Source organism: Martes martes (genome assembly GCF_963455335.1).
Source record: "Martes martes genome assembly, chromosome: 10".
In the NCBI taxonomy this organism is placed as follows: Eukaryota; Metazoa; Chordata; class Mammalia; order Carnivora; family Mustelidae; genus Martes; species Martes martes.
The window spans coordinates 92,431,137-92,442,624 of NC_137898.1; the positions used below are offsets into that span (position 1 = coordinate 92,431,137).

The 11,488-nt window shown below is 49.1% G+C and overlaps 1 long non-coding RNA gene across 2 annotated transcripts; it reads left to right on the forward strand.

Moving 5' to 3' along the window:
* Window positions 1-961: 961 nt before the first annotated feature.
* LOC308350196 lies at window positions 962-9,523 on the forward strand. Of its 2 annotated transcripts, XR_013967505.1 has the most exons (5): window positions 1,011-1,059; window positions 3,465-3,592; window positions 5,210-5,338; window positions 6,066-6,266; window positions 8,192-8,776. It is a non-coding gene; the product is annotated as an uncharacterized lncRNA (long non-coding RNA). The 2 variants fall into 2 exon arrangements; XR_013967504.1 differs by lacking the exon at window positions 3,465-3,592 and having other exon boundaries at window positions 962-1,059; window positions 8,192-9,523.
* The last annotated feature ends 1,965 nt before the right edge of the window (window positions 9,524-11,488 follow it).

Here is an 11,488-nt window from a genome sequence, read left to right on the forward strand (position 1 = left end):
GTGACATGGACCGGCAGGTGACAGTGGCTTTTGGGGAGGACGGGAGAAGTCTGTGTGAGTGGTCCCCTCTCTGTCGCCGAGCTAGAGAGGCTATCTGGAACGTGGCTGGGGGGACCTAGGGAGCACTGTCTTGCCCTGGAGTGTGCAGACGAGCTCCCTACATGGCGTTTCCCCTTTCGGTAGCAGCGCTGGTGTTGTCTGGATCATTTAGGCTGTTGTAATAATTTATTATCAACCTCATACTTAATAAACGGAACCCAACAAGTAATGAACACTTAATAAACGCCCCAACACATTCCTTCCAAGGTAAAAGAAGGTGGTCTTTTTCTATCTTTAGGCTGTAAGTCTCTCCTTTGTGAACTTGGTTTCAGATTGTTTGGCTCCAGGGTAGTATAGGGGGTGGGATGAGGTGAGGGGGAGGCTGGGAGGAAGGGTGGGAAAAGCAGTGGATGGAAGAAGCAGCAATCCCATCACATACACCGAACGCCCAAGATCACACAGTCAGCATACAATAAATGACCATTTCTTTGTATTGTTGCCAAAAAGCAGAGTGAGGCCATCTCGAGGCAGATCAATAGTTTAAAATCCCAGGCAGTACGACCAAGCTTTTCGTGTCAGAGCCCAACCAAGGGCCTCTCCCTCTACCTCCCACGCCGTCCACCCTGCTTGGTCCTTCCACCAGATTCTAGGGCATCCCGGGATCTCATCCAGCCAGCTGATGGGATTTACACCCGGCTTGGAGGAAAAGGCACGGATTTGGGAAGGTCAGCGCACCTTTCAGAGGTAGTGTTTAATAGTGAAAAAAGTCTGGCTTGGAAGTCTGAGGACAAGGGGTTAGAGGATGGCAGCTCTGCCGCTGCTCCCGCTCGGAACTCTAAAGCTGCGGGTCTCATCTGTAAAGCTGGTGAATGACCTCCGCCCCACAGGACTGGTGTCCAAATGAACTCATACGACCGTGTCTGGCTCAGTCCTTGGTTCCATAAATATTAGCTGTTTTTCACTGCCTCTCTCCCACATGGAAAAGTGCTTTCTGGACCAGAGAGCCCGAGGGAAAAAAAGGTATGTTTTGGAGTCAGACCCAGGTGAGAATTTCTCTTGTAAGCTGTGTACCTCCCAAAAGTTACACAGCCTCACCAAGGGGCTGTTGCTCAGCTGTAGGAAAAGGATGCAAAAATCTGTTTCATTAAAAGGATCAAGAGAGAGCAAAGCACTTGGCACATTCTGACATGTGCCTGTTGATCTTCTGGTGGTGGAAAGGGGCTCTGGGAATAGTGCTGGGCTCACCTTACCTGACCCGATGTTTAGGCCAGACCCTGGAACTTTGGGGGGCCAGACCCCGGTCCCACTGCCGTGAAGCTGCTCCCCAGTCCTGGGAGGAGGAGGGACAGCACTGTTTGATGGGAAGCCGAGACGGTTCTCCAGGGAGACACAGGGATTTGGGAGAAGGGAAATAACAATGGCTTTCCCTATCCCCTGTCCCTGCCCTTGCAGCCAGGACTCCTGGCCTTTCTGAACAGTTGGAAAGATGTTTAAAAAGAGATAGGGAGGCATGCAGGAAGTGACCAGGCAGCAAGGAGAGCAGAAATAGCAAAGGCCATGTTTCCAATTTGGCCAGACTTAAAAGAAAGCAAGAGTAAGCTGAGGGTCAGAGGCTCTGAGGGAGCTCGCTGCCCCTCCCCAGCCCTCTGCACCCCCCATCTGATAGCAGAGCTGCTACGCTTGGGAAAGGTGCCCCCCACCCCCTACTGCCTTGGCCTCTCAGAGCAGGCAGGGGGCTTTCAGGATCCCCCCCCGGGGGGGTGTACCCCAGCTCTGGTACTAGCACAGTATGTTTATAGCCCTCTGAAGGCTGAACTTGAAGTGCCCAGGACACCTGTGGGCTCTGGGGAGCTCGGATTTCCCAGCTGGATGGCTGGACTTTAAACCCTCTACAGTGGTCTTAAATTAGATAAATAAGTAAGTAAATAAATAAATAAATAATAAAATTAACCCACCCTAAGCCCTTCGCTGTCCCCATGGGCTCCCAAAGTGACAGGTGCTTGGCAAAGCTAACCGCCAGGGGCAAGGGGCACTTTGGGAGTGCACACCCTGCCTTCCAAAACAGTGAGCTGGGGAGAAAAGGAAGAAGAAAAAGAAGACAACTTACTTGTTGAGATCAGAGCTTCCGAGTCCCACTGATGCTAACTTCTGGAGCTCCCTTAGAGGCGGTGCGGGGGCGCTCAGGGCCCTCGAGGGGACTCTCCGGCCCCAGCCATTGCCACAGCCTCGGACTCTGCCTGGAGCTCCTCCCTGTCGTGGGGTCCCGCGGCCGGAGGCTCCTAAGACATCCTGTCCCTTCCCTAGTCAGCCCCTTCAGTCACTCCCTTCCTCCGGCAGCGGGAGGCTCTGCTCACGCTCGCACTCTCCCTCTCTCTCCCTCTCTCTCCCTCGCTCTCCCTCCTCTCCCCCTCCTCCCCTCCGCCCGCTTCTCTCTCCCGGCTCTCTTCCCCTCCGGCCCCAGTACAAAGGACTCTCCCTGTAATAATGTTTAATAACCCACTTAAAGGGCCCAGGGTAGAGGCGGGAGGGGCAGGGGCGGGGCGGGGGAGGGGGGCGGGCGGTCCGGGACTCCGCAGGTTCTGAATGAATAGGGTCCCGGCGGGGGAGAGAGGACCTGAGGAGAGGGGCGGGAGGCTCTCCGCCCCCCTCGCGCCCCGTCCCTGCTACACCTGCCTGGGCTGGTGGTACTGGGGGTGCTTCTGGCCTTGCAGAGGCCAAGGACAGAGATGTGTGCAAGCGTACGTGTGCGCATGTGAGCGTGCACCTGTGCCCGTGTGAGCGCCCCCGTGTTTCGTGGGTATGGTGGAGGAGATAGAAAGAAGGAAGAAACTGGAAGGCAGAAATTTGGGTTCAGAGCCTTGGACGGGCTGCTCAGTCACTCTGTGCTGTTGGATTCCCCGTGCCCCGCCCCCACCCCGGGTCTCGGGGTCCCTGGGGTCTGGAAGGAGACAGACCTGGTCTGAAGCTCCCAGGGCTCTCCACTCACCCCCTAAATGTCCTCTCCAGGGGCATGTGACCCTTGGCTGGGTAGGAAGAACAGGAAATGCTCCCCCCACTGCTCAACGAAATCTCCCAGGGAAGGAGAGCTGCTGCCCCAGTGCCACCTAGGCTGAGTAGAGTAGAGCATCTGCCTTCCCTTTTGGGTGCTTCCCTCCCTGCCTGGAGGAGAGATGATTGCATGCATTTATTCCTTAGTTTGTGGAAGTTGCTGGAAAGGCAGCTGCAGATGGGGCTCCCCCTGCAGAAAAAGGCCTGCTGCCTGGGAAGGGGCCTGCAAGCTTCTCTGCGGACCCTTGCTCTAGGCCCTGAGGGTCTCCTCTTTCCCGGCAGGCCCACCCCATCAATGTTTGAGGTCGGTGAGCATGAGACCATAGACTCTGCCAAGACAGTGACTGTGACTATCTTGTTCTCCACTGTGTCCCCAGCACCTAGCACAAGTGCTTGATGAATACTTATCAAGCGAACACTGTCAACAGCAGGAAGACCGGTTTACTAAATTACAAGAAGACAAAGTGTTGTCCCTGGGACTAGGGTGCCCCAGTCTAGCCTTCAGGTGAGCACAGCAACATGGCGGCATCCCGGAAACTTGGTCTCCCGAGGGCCACCCCGGGGCTCCTGTTGCCACACAGCACATGATGCACACAGCCCACTACCCAGGGTTAGAGCACAGAGGGTCCCCCTGCTCTTCCTCCATAGAGGGGTCATGTCCTTCATGGCTGCAATCAGTCTTGACTAAGTAGGAAATCTCTAAGTCCCCTTACGAGATTCAGCCTGTCTCCCTGCTCATCCATTACATGTTGATCTAATGGTTTAACACTCTGAGAAGAAAGTTCTTAATTCCTTAATTTCCAAGCTCTTGGGAGAAGCCTCCACTGTGTAGCTCTGTGGTCTGAATGACATCCATTATATGCATTTTCTGAGCCTATGAGGTGCTCTGTCCTGGAGCAGCCATTGCTTAGGGTTTCCATATAAAAACCCTGGGATTTCTTCTGCCAAACTGGGGAGGTGGCTGACTTTGAAGCAAAATGAACAATGGTCTGGGAAAATATTTTGTAAATATTTCATGGCAACAGGAACTTGAACCAGGAGACAGAAAACCTGGGTCTGGTTCTTGACCTAGATCTGAAAAATGAGAAATATGGGCATTTTCATCTTGACTGGGTTTTGCAAATTGGGGTGAACCTTAACCTTTCCATACACCTAAGTCTTCCAGAGAGCACAGACAACATTTGAGGAACACAGACACAACTCAAGGACCACTCAAGGGGATGGGCAGATGTTGGGGGCATCTTTCAGTGTCTGCAAATTGATGAGGGGGTGCTTGAAAGCACTGAGAATTTGGGGGCGTCATCACTGATAATTAGAGGCCAGAGCCACTGCCCCTGTCCACCTGCCTTGCTTCTCTTACCTGAGGGAGAGATGAATCACAATAGAAGTTTTCTTTTTTGAATGTGACACACAGGAAATTATTTTTTCTCCTATTTATAGAAATTCCATTTGCATTTATGAGGCTGGTAATGTCTCATAAATATTTCCTGCCAGATAAAATATTAATTAAAAGAGTTTGTTGAGTTATACTCTGAAGTCCTAACTAAAACTCTCCTAAGACAAATATTTGAAGTCTTTTTTCTCGTGTCAGGAGGATTCCTTGTACATTAGTTGCATATGTTAATAAGTCAACCTATCAACAACAGAGATGTGTCAATTAATGAATATTAACTTGCCATATTTAAGAGTTGAAAAAAGTATGAGAATAGTATAACGGATAACCTTGAAGATGCCACACAGTCGAAAAAACAAAACATAACGTTACCCACATTTGTGAAACCATCCCATATTAGGTCCCCTTTCCTCAAGACACAATCAATAGCTTGAGTCTGGTGTTTTTTTTCCTCCCAATTTCTTTATGCTAGCACCACACACACACACAGACACACACCCATTCAATCAGTGAATATTGACTCTATATCAGGATTTTTGCACTCACGAACTCTTTTGATTGATGAAAGCCTACTACGTTTGAGACTTTGATATGTACTGTGAGAAAAACTAAGTATAATGGCGACTTTGATCTACAGTGCTTAACAATTTAATTGGGAAGGTCAGCCTATGTGTGTGTGTGGGGGGAAAGTTAGCAGATAAATTAACAACTTTGGTTTTTACTTCATAGGTGCTAATTGCTGGGATGATGGTGTAGGAGAGATGGTAAAGCTGACACAGCTTGGAGAGGAGGCTCTGGGGGCTGACATCTGGCTACAGACAGAAGAGGCATGTGACGGGAACCCTGAAGTAAGACTAGGTATTGAATAGGAGGCAGTAGGGTCTGTATACAAAAAAGGGATGGGGAGGCAAGGCTCCCCTGTGTTGGGGACCTGAAGGGAGGGATTGGAGCTGGGGGAAAGGGCAGGTAAATTGTGAGGAGGGGATAGTGACAGTGACTATAATTAACTGAGTGTCTACTATGTCCTCAGCCCAGCTAAGAGCTCCACATCTGTGAGAGTTTTACTCTTAACACCTCATGAGGAAGATTGCACTACCACCATTTCTCAGATGAGGAAACTGGGGCACAGACAGATACAGTGTCCTCCATGGCAGTCGTGAATAGTGATTTTCATGACCCAGTTTTGTTAGATTCCAAAACCATATTCCTGACAGTTACAAGTGAATTGAATTGTGTCCCCCCTCACCCTCTTATTCCCCAGATTTGTTTGTTGAAGTCTTACCCCCGAGTACGTTAGAAGGTGATTGTATTTAGACATAGTGTTTTACAGCGATGATTAAGTTAAAATGAAGCTGTTAGGTTAGGTCCTGATCCAATCTGACTGGTGTCTTTTTATGAGGAGGAGATTGGGATGCACAGAGAGACAAGGGGGGAAGGGGGTAGGCGGGGGGGGGGGGTGGGGGGGCGGCGCTCACACAGAGCAAAGGCCATGTGAAGACCCAGAGAGAAGACAGCTGTCTGCAAGCCAAGGAGAGAGGCCTCAGGAGAAACCAGCCCTGCTGACACCTTGATCTTGGATTTCCAGCCTCCGGAACGGTGGCAAGTACATGCGCTGCGTAAGCCACTCGGTGTGTGCAGCGTTCTGTTCCGGTGCCTGAACACACCCATACGAAGACCCATGCTGGAGGAGACTGCTTCTCAGAAGGGCCTTGCGTCCCAGGCCACGGAACATCAGCTTTACTCCGCGGAAGAGAGAGACTGTTGGAGATTCCTGAGCTGGGGAGAGGTATGGAAGTCATTTTCATGAAGAGTTTCCTAGAGGTGTTTTGTACACTATCCACCCATTTAGTCGTTTCCGTGAGTCACTCCTGAGCGCCTAGGTTGTGACGCGAGCAGCTGCAGAGGCCATAATTGTGTGGGCTCAGCACAGTACTGGTATGTGGTAGATGATAAATAAATACTTGCCAAAGGAGAAAAAGGGGATGGGCTATGGAAAAAAGTGGCAAGACCAACAGCGTGTCTTCGAGGAGCTTACAGTCTGGGGAGGACACCAGTCAGCATGTAACTAATTCTGCAACTGATTGGTTTCGGTGCGGAGAGATTAAGCAGTGCCATCCCATAGAACTTCTGCAGTGAAGGAAATGTTCTCCAGTCTGTTCCCTCTACTGTGGTATGTGTGGCTCTTGAACATGTGAAATGTGGCCACTGCGAAAAAGAAACAGAATTTTATTTGTTATTTATTTTTTGTTTTTTTAAAAGATTTTACTTCTTGGGGGGGGTGGAGAAGCAGAGGGAGAAGCAGACTCCCCACTGAGCAGGGAGCCCTCTGTGGGACTCGATCCCAGGACCCTGAGATCATGACCTGAGCTAAAGGCAGACGTTTAACCCATTGATCCATCCAGGTGCCCAAGAAACGGAATTTTAAATCTCATTTCATTTCTTTTAAATAGGCACAGTAGTGGGTGGCCACGAGATCGCCCAGGCTAGGATCTGGACCAGGGAGGGCAGTCTGGGCTATGCGATGGTGCCGGCTTGAGGTGACGACAAGGATGGGGGCAGAGAGACCCTCACTGGTAGTGTGAGAGAGTGGTAGTGTGCTCAGGGGCCAGCAGTATGAGCACTGCTCCTGAGAGCCTGTCAGAAATACCGACTTCCAGGCTCCACCCAATCCTGCTCCATTTTAACAAAACCCCAAGGGACACCTACGCACACGGAGGCTGGTGAGAGAACAGGGTAGAAAACACAGCTGGGAAAGACTCAGCAGACCCAGTGTCTGGTAGAGGCTGGGGCACAGGGAGAAGAGGAAGGGACCTCGGTTGCTCCTCCCTGAGCCGTGCCCCTTCCCCGCCCCTCCACTAAAGCCCTGATCACCGGGTTCTGGGAGTTGCTTACCTGTCTCTCCCCTCTACCTACAATCTACATGTTATCTTGAGGGTGGGGACACAGTTTTTTTAAAATCCTTGCATTCCCGGTGTCTGGCATCATGCCTTTTATTCAGCAAACGTTTGCCGAATGCATGCATGCCTCGTGATGGGAATCTGGAAATCAGAAGGAGCAGGTGGCTGGGACAGGAGACGCACACTTCGATTGTAGATGCAGTGTGTGCTGCCTACAGGCTGGACGAGCCTCTTAAATGGGGTTGTCTGAGAAGAGGGAGGAATGGATGCCGGAGTTGAGGAGGGCATCGGGACAGGGGGGCAGGGACTGCCATCTGTGGGGAAGGGAAGACTGGAACTCCCAGGCTAGTTTACCTACCTGGAAGAGGGTGAAGAGGGAGAGGAGAAGAGGCCAGAATTGGGGGCCATGCTCGCATCTGGGGTGAGGGAGGAAGAGGAGGGGAAGGACCCAGAACAGGACAGAATGGCTGTAGGGGAGCTCTGCTGCGGTGGTGGGGGGAGAGTGAGGGGTTGAGGCGGCGCCCCGCAGAAGGATGAGGGACAAGAAAACATTGTGGTCAGTGTCCCAGCTTCATTCACTAATAAAATATTTCCTTGAAGGACTTCTCTCAGAAAGACATGGGCTCAGTACGAGCGGAGGCTAAGAAACGTGTCCCCACAGTTCCCGCTGCCCGCAGATCCAGGAGTCAAGGGAAACAGAACCGAGGGGGAAAACAGCATTGATCAGGTTATCAAGAAGTCATTAGTAACTGCAGGATGTGTTAAATAAGCCTCTCTTCATGCCTGATTTCCATGCCTGCATCTCTGCTTCCAGAGTCGATAAGCATCCCACCTGTCACTGGGGACCCCAAATCCATTCTCCATAGAATCTCTTTGGTTTCTGACGTCAGCACCCAGTGTAGCTTGGGCTTTCCTAAGACAAGCTTGCCGTTCCTGAACTTCCTCTTCTTCACGAGTCCAGGCCGGGTGCCCAAGAGAGACATTTGCCACAGTTGGCTGCACAGTTGTAACATCTGTGCTCTGAGAAGGTGGGGCACGCCACAGCCAGAGGACTCTGCGTTTTGTCCCCAGCGTTCAGCTTTCAATGATGGCACCACTGAGGGCAGATGATTTTTTTCTTCCCTGTCCGTGAAGAGAGATGACATTTGAAGATGGAAAAAAAACCAACGACACACAGCTTTAATTCCTTCCTAACTTTATTGATAAAATCTCATTCTGCTTTACGGAAAACTCCATAGAAATGCTTGACCAGCAGGCCCTGCCCAGGCTGTTCCCACAAGTGGCCAAGAGCACCACCTAGTGGTTGAAAGAGATTTCTCACGCGGTGGAACAACGAGTCCTTGGTTCATTTTTATCTTTGGTTTTTGTTTCATTAAAGTCATATATACACATTTGAAGCATCACGTTGTCCTAGATAGTTTGATAGGAAAGCAGCCAGGCCTCCTCCTCCCCCATCTCCCAACCTCTAGACGCTCCTACTTTCATCTCCGCCATGTTTTCCTGTTGTTTTGACCGCACATCTCTAAATGACACACCTGCAGTAATACTTCTAGATGCTTCTGTTTTAGAGAGTCTCTAACTTCCCACCACCAAAGATGAACTTCCCAGCAGTGTAGATGGAACTTAGCTCCCCTCCCCCACCACTCCTACCACTTATACGCTCTGTTCTCATTTCCTCTAACCCCAGTGGGGTTTTATCAGAATTTCTATCAGATAGTTTGTGTTAATACTGGTATGTCTATAAAATTTGGATGGAGCATAGCTGATCTCTGCGGTCGACCAGCCTACTTCTTCTGTCCTGCACAACTTCCGGGTTTTCCTGGAATCCCTAAGTCTCTTGGTTTTGTTTGCTTTAGTTGCCTTTGCTCTTTTTTTTTTTTTTTAATTTTTTATTTCTTTTCAGCGTAACAGTATTCATTGTTTTTTCACCACACCCAGTGCTCCATGCAATCCGTGCCCTCCCTAATATCCACCACCTGGTTCCCCCAACCTCCCACCCCTCGCCCCTTCAAAACCCTCAGGTTGTTTTTCAGAGTCCATAGTCTCTCATGGTTCACCTCCCCTCTTATCAACAACCCCAACAAAACATTTCCACCTAGAGTTTCAAGCTCTTAAGATGTCCAAGAAAAATAAAAAATGTCTGGATATATCTGGTGTTTTGTTGATTTCATCTCTTGGGGAAATCTGCTCTGGAGCTTTCTGCTCCCTTTGGTCTGCATGGATTGCCCTCTCTGCTGGAGACATGGCTGGCCTCCTGGTATGTCTTGTCCCCTCCCCTCTCTCTTACTGCCTCCCATTTCCTGAGTCTCCTCTGTGCTTCTTTCTTGGTTCATTCCCTCACTTCGGAGCAACATGTTCTATGGTTCTTTTCTGGGAAAGATAGCATGTGGGGTCAACTTTTTTTTTTTTTTTGAGACTTTGCATATCCGAAATTTCCCTGTTCTACCTGATTGACACCTTGGGCAGGTATGGCGTTCTAAATCAGAGACCACTCTCCTTCTGAACGTTACAGAGATGTCTTAATTTTTCTCCCATTTTTTGATGATGTTGAAATGTCCAAAGCTACTTTCATTCCTGATCCTTTTCTATGTCCTCTTTTTCTTTCTGAAAATGAGCAAGAATCCTCTTATCAGTGTTCTGAATTGTCCCAACAATGTGACTCAGTGTGGGACTATCTATCCATCTTGTTGCTTGTCAGGTAGACTGGTCTATCGTTGCCTTCCAGTCTGGGAGATTTTCTGGCAATGCTTCTTTGATTATTTCCTTTTTCCTGTTTTCTCCATTCTCTCATTCCGGAATTCCTATCACATAGATGTTAGACTTTGAAAACCTCTCATTTTCTTATCTTTTCTCTCCTAATTTCATCTCTTCGTGTTTTTGCTCCATGTCCTGGGAGATTTCCTCAACTTTTTCTTTCAAACTTTCTGTTAAGATTTTGGGTTTTGCTACTGTATTTTAGTTTCCAAGAGCCCCATTTTTATTCCCTTTCCCTTCATTTTGGAGGAGTGGCATTCTTTTTATTTGAAGCTTTCTTCTCCCTGCCCCATCCCTATTTCTGCTAAAAGGCTTTTGCACATCCATTTATTTTAGCTCCTCAGCTATTGGCTATTGAGTAACCTGCTAAGAGAAAGTTCTAGATCAGAGGATGGGGTGGACAAACTCTGGCTGGGCCATTTCATTGCAAGAACCCCTGATTCCAGTTTTGTCCTTGGTGGGGGCGGGGGGGTAGTCAGATTTTTCAGGAGCAGTTGTTTCAGTCTCCTGTTTAAAGGGTCAGATCCTGACTGCCGGTCTCCGAAATCAAACTGGGGGAGAGAATTGGGGACCATCTACTATGAATATGTTTACTTAGTTGTTTTTTCAGGGTATGATAAATTCATCCTTAATGGTGCTCTGTGTCCCTCTGTCCAGGGGCTCTTCACTTTACCGTCACCAGGAATGACTCTCCAGACCTGTGTAAGGGAGGACTGCGTGAAGTTCTTTTCGGCCTGGGCCAACCCAGGGAGGGAATCTGGAAGTCTAACTACTATCCTTCCTAAACAGACTCAACGGATCCTCCTTCTTTGAGCAGCTTTGTTCACCTCCCACCCCGATTTCCAGAGGTAGACAGTGTTTAGGTGCAAATTTGCTGGTTTCTGGTTTGTTCCTGCACAAGCAAAGAACACATCTGTTCTGGTTTTCAAAAATATTGTTATTTCTGTGTCTGGTCCAGCTCTTCTTACTCTTGAACGTTAATGTTTTTCTTAAAGCTGTTATTTTATTGGGACTTCAGATGAGAGCAAAAATAGGAGCATTACTTTATGGGGCACCTGGGAGGCTCAGTCATTAAATGTCTTCCTTCAGCTCAGGTCATGATTCCAGGGTCCTGGGGTCAAGCCCCGTGTCGGGCTCCCTGCTTGGCAGGAAGCCTGCTTCTCCTTCTCCCACTTCCCCCTGCTCGTATTCCTTCTCTTGCCATCTCTCTCTCTGTCAAATAAATAAATAAAATCTTTAAAAATATTTTTTAAAAATCTTTTTTAAAAAAGCAGAAGCATTTCTTTAATTCACCCTCTTTATACTCAAATCATCCATTCATTTTTAATCATCCATTCTACAGACATTTGCTGACCTC